This window comes from Tupaia chinensis, unplaced genomic scaffold (genome assembly GCF_000334495.1).
Source record: "Tupaia chinensis unplaced genomic scaffold, TupChi_1.0 Scaffold149383_1, whole genome shotgun sequence".
Lineage (NCBI taxonomy): Eukaryota > Metazoa > Chordata > Mammalia > Scandentia > Tupaiidae > Tupaia > Tupaia belangeri.
Genome location: NW_006209227.1, coordinates 1,402,487 through 1,414,876, shown reverse-complemented (window position 1 = coordinate 1,414,876; position 12,390 = coordinate 1,402,487). Strand labels below are relative to the sequence as shown.

General features: G+C 43.6%; 1 protein-coding gene across 2 annotated transcripts in view; it reads right to left on the bottom strand.

The window, feature by feature from the left end:
• Positions 1-12,390, bottom strand: part of DIS3L2 (DIS3 like 3'-5' exoribonuclease 2) — a 456,478-nt gene that overhangs the window by 443,893 nt on the left and 195 nt on the right. The window lies entirely within an intron of this gene.

Here is a 12,390-nt window from a genome sequence, read left to right as displayed (position 1 = left end):
AAAAAATTTCAAAGAAGAATGATCCAATTTTAACCATAAGATATTTTTCCATTAATTATTTAATTGATCAAAATTCAATGAATTTCCAAACTGAAACCTCAGCTCTCAATTCCTTAGAGATACAAAAATCAGACTGAGTCCAATTGAGCACTTGCGATGTAGGAGCCAATTCTGCATGTAGTGGGCAGTTGTGAGTTCAAGAACAGTGTCACACATACTCCTTCCTACCAGCCAGAAGTAAAAAGCTCCCAGAGAACGAGGCCCCAGCTCTGCCCACAACACTATCATCTGAGCATTCCTTTCATTGGAACAGTGCAAGACCGCTCAATGACCCTTAAACTGAAGCTGTATCCTGGATGCCATAGGAAGTGGGATACTCTTGGGTATAGGAGCTGACTGCCAACATGATCAATAAGTGCATTAGCATAAAGTATGCTGACTTCTTTGGAAAGAATTTTTATGAACAAAGGGTTTAAGACTTCTTAACAATAAACAATACAATCACAAGAACTAATAGAGTAGAACTGTGGGTGCTACAGTAAGAAGATGTTATCAATCCATCAGTAAACCTGTGACTTAATTATGTACAAGACAGTTCTAAGTAATAAAAAGTCTGTAGACATCTGCCCTGGGACAGAAACATGCAGTAGTTCAGAGGAACTCAATATACATGTCATGGTCAAATAGGTGCACCTAAGGCATTAAGAAAAGTGGAGAGAGCTCAACTCTAATTACAAAAGGTAAAGAATCATTCAAGAGGAGCCAGCAGGTGGCAGAGTTATTAAGGTGCTAGACTCGCAAGTGGTAAATAATAGTTTGAGTCCCAGACCCAGTGGCGTGAAACTCATGCTGGGCACATGTGTGTGTGTGTGTGCCCAAAATCCCAAAAGGAGAAAGGAGGGGAAGGGACTGGAGTGCAGCCTTCAAGAGGGTGACTTCTTGCTTTCTGTTTATCTGTGTCTCTTCAGCAAGCACACATGCCCTATAACAAAAATCACTCAAAAAAAAAGAATCACTCAACAGCAGAAGGACCAATGTAAGTATGATTTATATAATCAAAGGTCTGAGCACTATACACCTATAATGTTTAAAATTAAAAAGGCAACCACAGACTTGGCAAGAATATAGAAGAGCAGAACCTCTCATTTACTGCTGGTGGGAACACAAAACAGCACAGCTGCTAATGCACAAAAGTGGAGAACTAGGACAGTTTCTTTAAAAGTTAGGCATATACTGGGGCCGGCAAGAGGCGTGGTAATTGAGGCACTGGACTCCCACATGACCGACTGTGGTTCAAGTCCTGGACCTGGTGGCCTGCTTTCTCACATTCCCCCTCTCTCTGTGTGTCTCTCTGTTAAAATTAAAACTATAAATGAGAAAATTAAATAAATGTCTTTAAATTTTTTTAATCTTTATAAGAAGTTAGCCATATACCTACCACATATCTATCCATTCTACTCCTGAGTACTTAGCCAAGATAAATAAAGTACAGGTCCACACAAAGACTTGTACATAAATTTTCATTGCAGCTTGGTTAATAGCTAAAAACTGGAAGCAATGAATATGCCCATCAATTAGTGGATATGTTAATAAATTGAGGTCCGCCCATACAATAGAGTATTATTCAGCAAGAAAGAGGCCCAACCACTGATGAACTGAACAACAGGGATGGATCTCAAAATAATTAGGCTGAGTTACTACATACTATGATTCCACTCATGTAAAATTCTAGAACATGAAAATTAACAGTGACATGAAAATTAATATATGACAGAAAAACCAGTGGTTGTCTAGGCTGGGGATCAGGGAGCCAGGGGTATGAGGACAGCTTTCAGGCAACACAGACATTCACTTGTTGGTGACAACAGTTTCATGAACATGTACGTATGTCAGAACTTAGGAAACTATACACTTTAAATATGAGCAGTTTATGGTGTATCAATTATACCTCAATAAATCAGCTTTAAAATATGATGGCCAGGGTCAGCTGGTGGTGTGGTGATTAAGGTGGCTGAATCTCACATGGCCAGTTGAGCAGTTTGAGTCCCAGGGATCTCTGAACAATTCAAATATTTTTCATTTAAAAAAACCTGACCTAGGGACCAGCAGATAGCATAATGGCTATGTCACTGGACTCCCACATAGTCAACTGAAGTTCGAGTCCTGGATCCAGTGGCTTAAAACTCATACCAGGAGGACCAGCAGTTGGCATAATGGCTACGGCACTAGAATCCCATGTAGTCGACCGCAGTTCAAGTCCCGGACCTGGTGGCTTAAACTCCCGTCGGGCACGTGTGCATGCATGCCCAAGATCCCAAGAGGGGAATGGAGAAGGGATTGTGGTGTGCCCATACCCCCTGGGGGTGATTTCTCACTTTCTGTCGCTCTGTCTCTGTCTTTCTGGCGAGTGCACGCACCCTATAGCACAAACCTCTTCCAAAAAAAAAAGACTCACACCAAGTGCATGTGCATGTGTGCCCAAGATCCTGAGAGGAGAATGGAGAAGAGATTACGGCATGGCCACACCCCTTTGCGCAGTGCTTCCTCACTTTCCGTCTCTGTCTGTCTCTGTCTCTCCTATAGTGAAAATCTCTCTAATTAAAAAAAACTTGACCTAAAAAAATGTAAAATACTAACTTTTAGTTTAATTTTTTGCCATAGGTAAAAGGATTAAACAAAAATGACTCGTCCTGAGATAACTGCTGGTAGCTATCATATTCAATTCTTTTTTTAAAAAAGAATTATTTTATTTAGCACTATTTATTTATTTATTTTAATTTGACCAGAGAGAAAGAGAAAGTAGGCCACCAGGTCTGACTCGAATCACAGTTGGCCACATGGGAGTCCAGGCCCCCATTTTCAGTTCTTTAAATCTGATTAAAGCTGACTGTGGCAGACACCAGAGAAAAGAGCCACTGTGTCACACATGGAGAGATAGTGTCAAACAGAAACATCTGGGGCTTCTGGGGGCCAACAGGGGTGTATCAGTAACTCTGCAAAGCTGACCCACATAAGAAGGTCTGAGGTTGGCACCCAGAGACCTCCCTGAACACTCCAGGAGCAGGCGTGTCCGTGATCTGGGGCTGGCTGAAGCTGCAGTGAATCATGACCTGAAGACTCTTAAACTATGGGCTGGGAGTAAGCAGGTGGCATGCTGGTTAGGGCACTGGTCTCCCACATAGCCAACAACTGGAGTCCTGGACCTAGCAGCTTTTCTCACTTTCCCTCTTTCTCACTATCTTTCTCTGGTGAGTGCATGTATCCTATAGCAAATTAAAACTAAATAAATGAATGAATGAAATAAGCAAGTCTTTAAAAAACAAATAAAGACCCTATTAGGGGTGCCTCTCCCTCAGTTTCCTTAGCTCACAGTAAAAAGAAACTTGAAAAAAAAGAGAGGAAGGAAGGAAATAAATGTTTAAAGCTTCTCTCTGAATCCCTCAGCAAGTAGGCAAGCACTACAAACTTCCTTTCCTCATCAAAGCCTAATGAAAGACCAGCAGTTAGCGTAAGGGCTAGGTCGCTGGACTCCCACGTAGTTGACCGCAGTTCGAGTCCCGGACAGGTGGCTTAAACTCACGCCGGGCATGTGTGCATGCATGTCCAAGATCCCAAGAGGATAATGGAGGAGAAGGGATTGTGGCCTGGCCATCCCCCCTGGGGGGTGGTTTCTTGCTTTCTGTCTCTCTGTCTCTCTCTGTCTTTCTGGCAAGCGCACAAGACCTATAGCAAAAATCCCTAATGGGAGCTAGAACAATCCAAGCTCATTAAAAGAGACCTGAAAAGGAACCTACCAGTGCAAAGTTCCTCAATTAGCATTATGTAACTTCCTGCCTTCTCCAGGTTTGCATTACCCAAGCTTCCAGGTCTACCAGACACTCCAAGAACTATTTTGCTTCATTTGAAGGATTTTCTAAATCTCAGTGAACAAGTAACTTCCTGCTCTATGACATACTGTTACCTACCTTTTTCTTCTTCATTCCTTAATATTTATGTCGATGTTCGCACCCCCAGTGTGAGTCCTGAAATCAGGGTGCAGCGTGGCAGAAGGTATGAGGGCTTTGGAATCAGGTAGGCATGGGTTCTAATACTCGTAACTCTGAGACTCAGTAAACCCCAGGGCTTCAATCTTCTCATCAGTAAAAGAATTAAATCATCTTCCTGGATGGACAATTGGTAGTAAATGATATAAGGGACAGGAATTAACACACAGGAGAGCCTATCAAATGATACTCCCCTCCTTCTTCCCTTCCTAGTTCGAAGGCATGTTCTGAGAGCAGGGTGCCTCTTCATCATTCCTTAAAACCATGAGCTTTCAGACTCTCTTACTGCACTCAGCACTACATTAGCAGTCCTTCCCTACCACTTGAACACACCTCTCGTCTATACCTCAGAGGCAGCCTGCTACTGGAAGGCAAGAAACGAATCAAATGGTTGACCCAACCCAACCAACCCCAGCTTCAGCATGACCACGAGTGATGCTATAGCAACTCTGAACATGAAGTTCTTGCTGCAGTTCCAGATAAAATGCTCTCCTACCTGAAAAAATCCTCAAGACCTTCTACTTTATGTTACATGACCGAGAGGAGTGTCTTATGTGGGTCCACCACCACCCTCAGTCTAATAAAGACAAGAACTGGGCCAAGTCTCTACTCCGACATCATTATCCAATGACGGCACAGATGACTGGGCCAGAGCATGACCAGACCTGTGGAGGGTGTTCCTCTCTCTTCCTCTTCTCTTTCTCTCTCTTTCACATGTGTGCACATGTGCTCTATCAGGAATAAAGACAAAATAACAATAAAAGAGATATTCCAGAACTGTATTCCAGAAGGCTGATCATACAGTATTACATGAAATCAAAGTCTGGGGAAAATGAGGAAACTACAAACTGAAGTTTATAAATCTTCCTCACACACAAAAATATTTTATTATACCTTTTTTGCATTTAGAATATTGGGCCATCTCAAAATGATTTCTAGTTCAATACCCAAAATCAACTGGTCCTTCAGGCATTCTGAGTTGAGCATCATAAGCTGTGGTACAAATATGATCCTCTCAGGACCAGCGGATGGCATAATAGTTCCTTCCATTGCTGCACTCCCACATAGTCAACCACAGTTTGAGTCCCAGACCTGGCAACTCATGCCAGGTTGGGACCGCAGTTGGCGTAATGGCTATGTCACTGGACTCCCACATAGTCAACAGCAATTTGAGTCCCGGACTCAGTGGCTTAAACTCACACAGGGCACGTGTGCATGTGTGCCCAAGATCCCGAGAGGAGAACGGAGGAGAAGGGATTGTGGCGTGGCCATCCCCTCTGGGGGGAGGTTTCTTTCTGTCTCTCTTTCTGGCAAGCGCACGCGCCCTATAGCAAAAGACTCTCCAAAAAAATAAATAAATTAACTCATGCCAGGCACATATGTGTGTGTGCCCCAAATCCCAAGAGGAGAATACAGGAGAAGGGACTGCAGTGTGCCTATCCTGCTAGGGGTGATTTCTTGCTTTCTGTCTCTCCAGCAAGTGCATGTACCCTATAGCAAAAATCTCTCTAAAAAAATAACTGAATGATTCTCTCAAAAACATTTAGCAGTGGGGACGGCAGTTGGCGTGGTGGTTAAGGGCGCTGGACTCCCACATGGCTGACTACAGTTCAAGTCCCGGACCTTGCTGATTGCTTTCTCACTTTCTCTCTCTCTCTCACTCGCTCACTCCACAACCCCCTAGTCAAATTAAAAATAAATAAATAAATAAAGTGAAATAAAATGATTCTTTAAAAAAATTAGCAGCAATAAAATTCAAAAGCAAGCATAAATATTTGCCTAAAAAAAAATCAGTCAACCTAAAAAGTTCAATGCATTAGGGTTTTTTTTTTAAATGGCTTTTCCTTAGATTTTCATCAAAATTTTCAGAGCAACCCAATACACGTGTCATATCAAATACCATGCATAAAGAAGATATTAAGGTTTCCCATTCCAGACTGCGTTGGGTCCACTCGTGGGTCTCTGAAACCTGAAAATTGACAACTTTTTTGCGTCCAGGAGACTGCTCCCAGGGACTCTGCAGCCCTCGCCATGCCACAAAACGATATACTGAATTACACTGTAAACACTATGAATACCGTTTGGATTACCAGGAGAAGAAGAGAAAGGAAGAAAGTCGAGAGGCTCATGAATGTTCAGAGGCAAAAAAGATGATTGGTCTGAAGGCTAAGCTCTATCATAAGCAACTGCACCATGCTGAGGAAATACAAATGAAAAGACTATCAAGATGCACGAAAAGAGGAACACCAAACAGAAGGATGGGAAGACTCCACAAGGAGCAGGACGTGCCTACCTGTTGGACAGAGAAGGACGGCCCCGAGCTAAAGAACTTTCCAATATGATTAAACGAAAACGGAAAGAGAAAGTGGGAAAAGGGAAGTCCCTCTACCCAAAGTTCAAGCCCAGGGAGAAACAGAAGTATTAAACGTTATTCAAACAGGAAAGAAAAAGAAGGCATGGAAAAGGATGATTATGAAAGGCTGCTTTGCTGGAGACGGCTTTACTAGAAAACCACCTAAATATGAAAGATTCATTAGGCCAATGGGCTCACCTTTCAAGAAGGCCCACGTAACATCCTGAACTGAAAGCCACCTTTTGCCAGCCAATACTTGGTGCAAAGAAGAATCTCTCATCCCCACTGTATACAACTTTGAGTGTTATCACCAAAGGTACTGTCAGTGAGGTGAATGTGAGTAACTTGGGCCTTGTGACACAAGAGGCAAGGTTATTTGGGGGAAATATGCCCAAGTTACCAACAATCCTGAAAATGATGGACACATAAATGCTGTTTTACTGGTAATAGCAGTTGCATACAAGTAACTCCTTATAATTTTTGAAGATGATACATACACCAATCTGGAAAACCATCATGACTGATATTTCTGAATATAGCCAGCCTTACATGTCTGCAATTATCAAAAGATTATTTATGAAACTGTACAAAAACATTAAAGTGGCCTGATTTTACCAAAAAAAATTAGGAAAAGATGAGCAAGCTCATCTCTGATTATAAAAGGTAAGATTATTCAACTGCAGGACCAATGTTAATGTGATTGACATGAATAAGGGTCTGAGGTTAGGGCCACCTTTTAGGCAATGAAAGCACTGAAGACAATCAACTATTTCCTGAGTATCTAAAAGATACATTTCTGCAACTTTATTTCATTCATAAGGAAGACAAACAGCACTCCCACCAGGGTCTAGACACTGTGACACACCCCCAGCCTCAGTCAGCCCAGATCACAGGCACACGTGTGCCCAGCATATTGAGGGAGGACTCCAGACACTAACCCAGAACCTTCCCACATGGGTCAGCCTTGCAGAGCACCACATTTAACCTGTGCCACGTGCAGTCCCCTCCTTTGCCTCTGATATGCCTTAGCAAACACTGTAGGGACACGCGGGACTCAGCTTCTGTGCCTCAGGGGTGCTGGCGGTCTAACTGAAGAACACAGCACTAACCACAAGTCAGCAGACTGAAGCAGAAAAGGCACCTGCCCAGGAGGTAAAAGACCAGGGCTCTGGTCCCAACCCTGCCAGGACTCCCCAGATGTGGCCTTGGGGAAATCACTGAAATTTCTACAAGACTCTGTTGTCTCACCTACAATAAGAGAGAGTTGGAGACCAGCAGATGGCATAATGGTTACATCACTAGACTCCCACATAGTTGACTGTGGTCTGAGTCCCAGATCTGACAGTGTAAAACTCATGCCGGGCGTGTGTGTGCGCGAGCGTGCTCAAAATCCCAAGAGAATGCCAAAGGGACTGCGGCGTGGCCATCCCCCGGGAGGGTGATTTCTCACTTTCTGTCTCTTTATCTGTCTCTCAGCGAGCGTAGGCACACTATAGCAAAAAATCCTCTAAAAAAAAAAAAAGGAAAAGAACGAGTTGGACAGGATGACTTTAGGGCTTCTTCCATTTTGGATGTATTAATAAAAGTACAAAGACAGGAGAAAGAAGTGGGTTTTCAGGAACTGGGCAATGCTAACTGACTGAAGGGAGAAAGAAGCACATACCAGGGAGGTGCATGAGGGCAAAATGGATGTGGCTTACATGATTCCATTTACATGAGCTATCTGACTGGTCATTCATGGCAACAGAAAGGAGAACGGGGTGACTGGGGGCAGGGACCAGCAGTTGGCATAATGGCTATGTCGCTGGATTCCCATGTAGCCGACCATGGTTCAAGTCCCAGACCTGGTGGCTTAAGCTCACACCAGGTGCGTGTGCATGCGTGCCCAAGATCCCAAGAAGAGAATGGAGGAGAAGGGATTGTGGTGTGGCCATGCCCCCGGGGGGTGATTTCCCACTTTGTGTCTCTCTGTCTCTCTCTGTCTTTCTGGCAAGCGCATGCGCCCTATAGCAAAAACCTCTCAAAAAAAGAAAAAAAGAAAGAGAAATTAAAAAAATAAAGAAGAAATCTGTCATACAACAATGTAAATACAGTTAACACCACTGAGCTAGACACTTAAAAATGGTTAAGAAGGTAAGTTTTACATTATGTGGTTTTTCACCACAATTTTTAAAAGGAAAATGAGGGACCAGCAGATGCATAATGGTTACATGGCTGGACTCCCACATAGTTGACCATGGTTCAAGTCCCAGACATGCCAGCTTAAAACTCACACCAGGTGCATGTGCTCGCATGCCCACAATCCCTAAAGGTGAATGGAGAAGAGACTATGGCATGGCCATCCCCCTGGGAGTGATTTCTTACTTTCTGTCTCTGTGTCTCTAGCAAGCAAGTATACTCCATAGCAAAAATCTCTCTCAAAAAAAAAAGAAAGAAAGAAAGAAAGAAAAAAAAAAAGAAAAATGACTTACAGAAATTAATGCCCTGCTAATAGTATGAATGAAAGAATATTTAAAATCAAGTAACTTGCAATCCCTAAAATTCATTTGTCCCAATTAAAACACACACACACATTTGCTAGTGGGACAGGGAAGGTTCTCCAATTTAAAAAAAAACAGCGGGGACATGCTGGAAAGGGATGAGAAGACAACACATATATTATGCATGCGAAGAAAGACAAAGCAGGCAATTCAAGACTGTCTCATGGAGTCATCCCCAACAAGAGCAACCCGCATCCCTAAGTAAGACCCTAGAGCACTGCTGTCTACTCAGACGTGAGACTCAGCCTGAGACAAGGCCCAGCGCTTCCAGTCTGGCCCACCTCTCCACCCCCTCTCACCAGACTCTTCTACATTCTTCCAGCTCCATGTAGAGGCTATACCACAGCCCTCAGTGCCTTCCACAGACTGCCACCAGAAGGACTCTGGCCTGCTCTCTGCTCTGACCCCCTGTAATTTCCATTCAAATGTCACTTCTGTCACATCCCTAACATAAAAACATCGTCACAGGTGCAGATTCACATCTGTGTCATTATCTGATTTTTATCAACTGAGGGAAGGATCATGCATGCATTCCCTCTCCCCCCTCCAAACACAGTGCCTAGCATCAAGGAAGCACGTGAATACTTGTTGAGAGTGAATAAAGGAACACCAAACCTGGAAGACAGCAACAAAAACATCCTTAGAAGTCTCCTGGAGTTTGTGCATCTCTGGGCCAGTAGGTGGCATGGTAGTTGAGGTGCTGGACTCCCACATGGCCAACCGCAGACCCAGCGGCCCGAAAATCACAACAAATAAATAGATAAATAAATAAATGTTTTTATTTAAAAAAAAAAAAAAAGTTTGTTCATCTGCACAAATGTGTATTTGGTAGATGCCCAAAGCAAATGGGCCTAAACTCCCTATAAAACAAAACAAAACAAAACAAAAAAAGTGAATGAGCAAGTAAATTTAGATGTCTACATAAACTGCCTTGGCCCTCTTATGTCTCAGAGCAAACACAGGCTGATAGGTTAAACGCACATGCATCTGCGCGCGCGCACACACACACACACGCGCGACAAAGTACAGCTCCTGGATGCTAAGTGACTGTTTTGCTAGTTCCCGGCACAGAGACTGCTATATAGGAAGTACCGTGGAAATACCAGCCACAAACAGTCGTGCGCCATATGGTGACACTGAGGTCACAGACTGCGTATATGACAAGGTCCCATAAGATTATACCACATTGTCTCGGTGTGTAGTAAGCCGTGTCGTCTAGCTGTGTATGCGTACAATCCAGGTTTGTGTGACTACAACCCAGGTGTGTGACTACAAGCTAGGTTTGTGTGACTACAATCTAGGTTTGTGTGAGTACCTTTGCTGTTCACATATGACAAAATTGCCCAATAACCCATTTCTCATTAAGCCACAAATGACCGTAAAGAATAACATTTCACAAGACTGGACGTATGTATGAAGCACTAATTCTACTCCAACTGCAGCGCTTCATATCAACGTAAGAGGAACTTCAGAGGCAAAGGAAAGCATCTCTGAGGGCGAAGCCCCTTGCTAACAGCCTCATTATTTTAGATCTGAAACAGGAAAAAGACCAGAGATTATACTGAATGTTTCCAAAAAAAAAAAAAAGAATCAAACTCAAGTAAACTTAAGAGCTCTAAATAAAGACTTCAAAAAGCCACATGAGAGGCCAGCTCCCTGGTACAATAATGTGCTGCTCAAGAACAGACGTATCCCACATGGAGACCAAGGTTCAAGACCCCAGCCCTCCTCCTGAAACATGCTAGACACACATGCAGAGACCTAGGAGCTAAGAGGCTGGAAGGATGGAGGAGGGGACTGAGGTGTAATAGACCCTGTGGAGGATGCTCCTCTCCCTCTCCTCACAGGTGCACATGCACCCTACCATGAACAAAGAAAAAAGTTAAAGAAAAAAAAAAAAAGGTTTGGGTCAACAGGTGACATGGCAGTTAACACACTGGATTTCCACATGGCAAACTACTGTTCAAGTCCCAAACCCAGCAGCTTAAAAACCTCACACCAGGTGCATGTAGGCCCCAAATTCCTGGGGGGGGGCGGGAATCTCTCACTTTCCTTCTGTCTAACAAGCACACATGCCCTATGGCAAAAACTTAAAAAAATAAAGTTCCAATGTCTGTGAAATCTTTCTCTTAAAAAAAGAAGAATTAGAAGAATCTCATGTGGAACTATTTCCCAAACCTGTAAGTATATAAGGGAATAAATTACTTGGGAGTCCGTGCACTCTCCAGTGCAAATATAAACTGTATCTATACTTTAGAGACACAGTAAGTACTACTTAATCCATAAACATATTCTTGAAAACTCAAGGCCATACTCATTTTTCCACCCACTCTGGCACATATTTTGCATGAAAACAAGGCCTTTTTTTTTTTTTTGGTATAGGTTTTTGTGGTAGGGTGCATGTGCTCCCCGGAGAGAGAGACAGAAACAGAGACAGTGAGAGGGAAAGTGAGAAATCACCCCCAGGTGTATGGCCAGGCCACAATCCCTTCTCCATTCTCCTCCTGGGATCTGGGACACGCACACGTGACCAGCATGAGTTTCAATTCACCAGGTCCAGGACTTGAACCATGGTCAGCCATGTGGGAGTCCAGCAAGGTAACCACTAGGCCATCTGCTACACCTATAAGCACGACTGTACTGCTTTCCCAATTATTTAATGTGTGCAATCTCTGCTTTCTTCTATCGATATATCCTTTCAAGTGCATATAACACTATAGATAATACATATTTACTAAACTGAAGTGAAATTACAGTTTCGAACGATCGCTTTGGTATATCAACTCCTGCATTTTATTCCTAAATAATGTCATGACCAAAAACTGTTCACATGCCTCAGTTTTAACTGTATCAGTGGACTATGCAACAATGTTCAGTAAGGCTGTTTTCTCGGCACTACTTGTTCAAACCCACTTAAAGGAGGTTTTTGGTAACAGAATCTTTTCAAGTGTAATTAGGGGCTATCAGCAACACATGTCCCCACTTTTCAAATTTCATTTGAAATCTTTCTCAAAGCTGGTCAGTTGCAGAGGCAGTTCTGTGGAAAATTGGAAGACACAAAAATCTAAGCTACAAGAATACTAAATCCACGTCACTCACACTGGCAAGTCAATTCCCCCAAAAAAGGATCAGTTCAAACTGCACAATCAGGTCTCCAGATCCAGAGAGCTGAGAGCAGGTTATCACTCCGGGAAGCGCAAAGCAGCAGGCCAATGGCAAGTACCACAATTAAGCAGCAGCTTTTCAAGATTCCCGAGGCTGGGCGCCCCTCCCTGCCAGCCCCAGACATCTCGATCGGGACCCTGGGGGGGTGCGTCCACAGGTGACCAGAGCCTCGGGAGGCATCTTCTCTACAGCAACAGGCTGTTTCATCCGCCTCCCTCCCTGCGCTCCGCACTGGACTACCAGGGAGCGCCAGCCCGGCCGGGGCACAAGGAGCCCGGCCTGGGAGGCC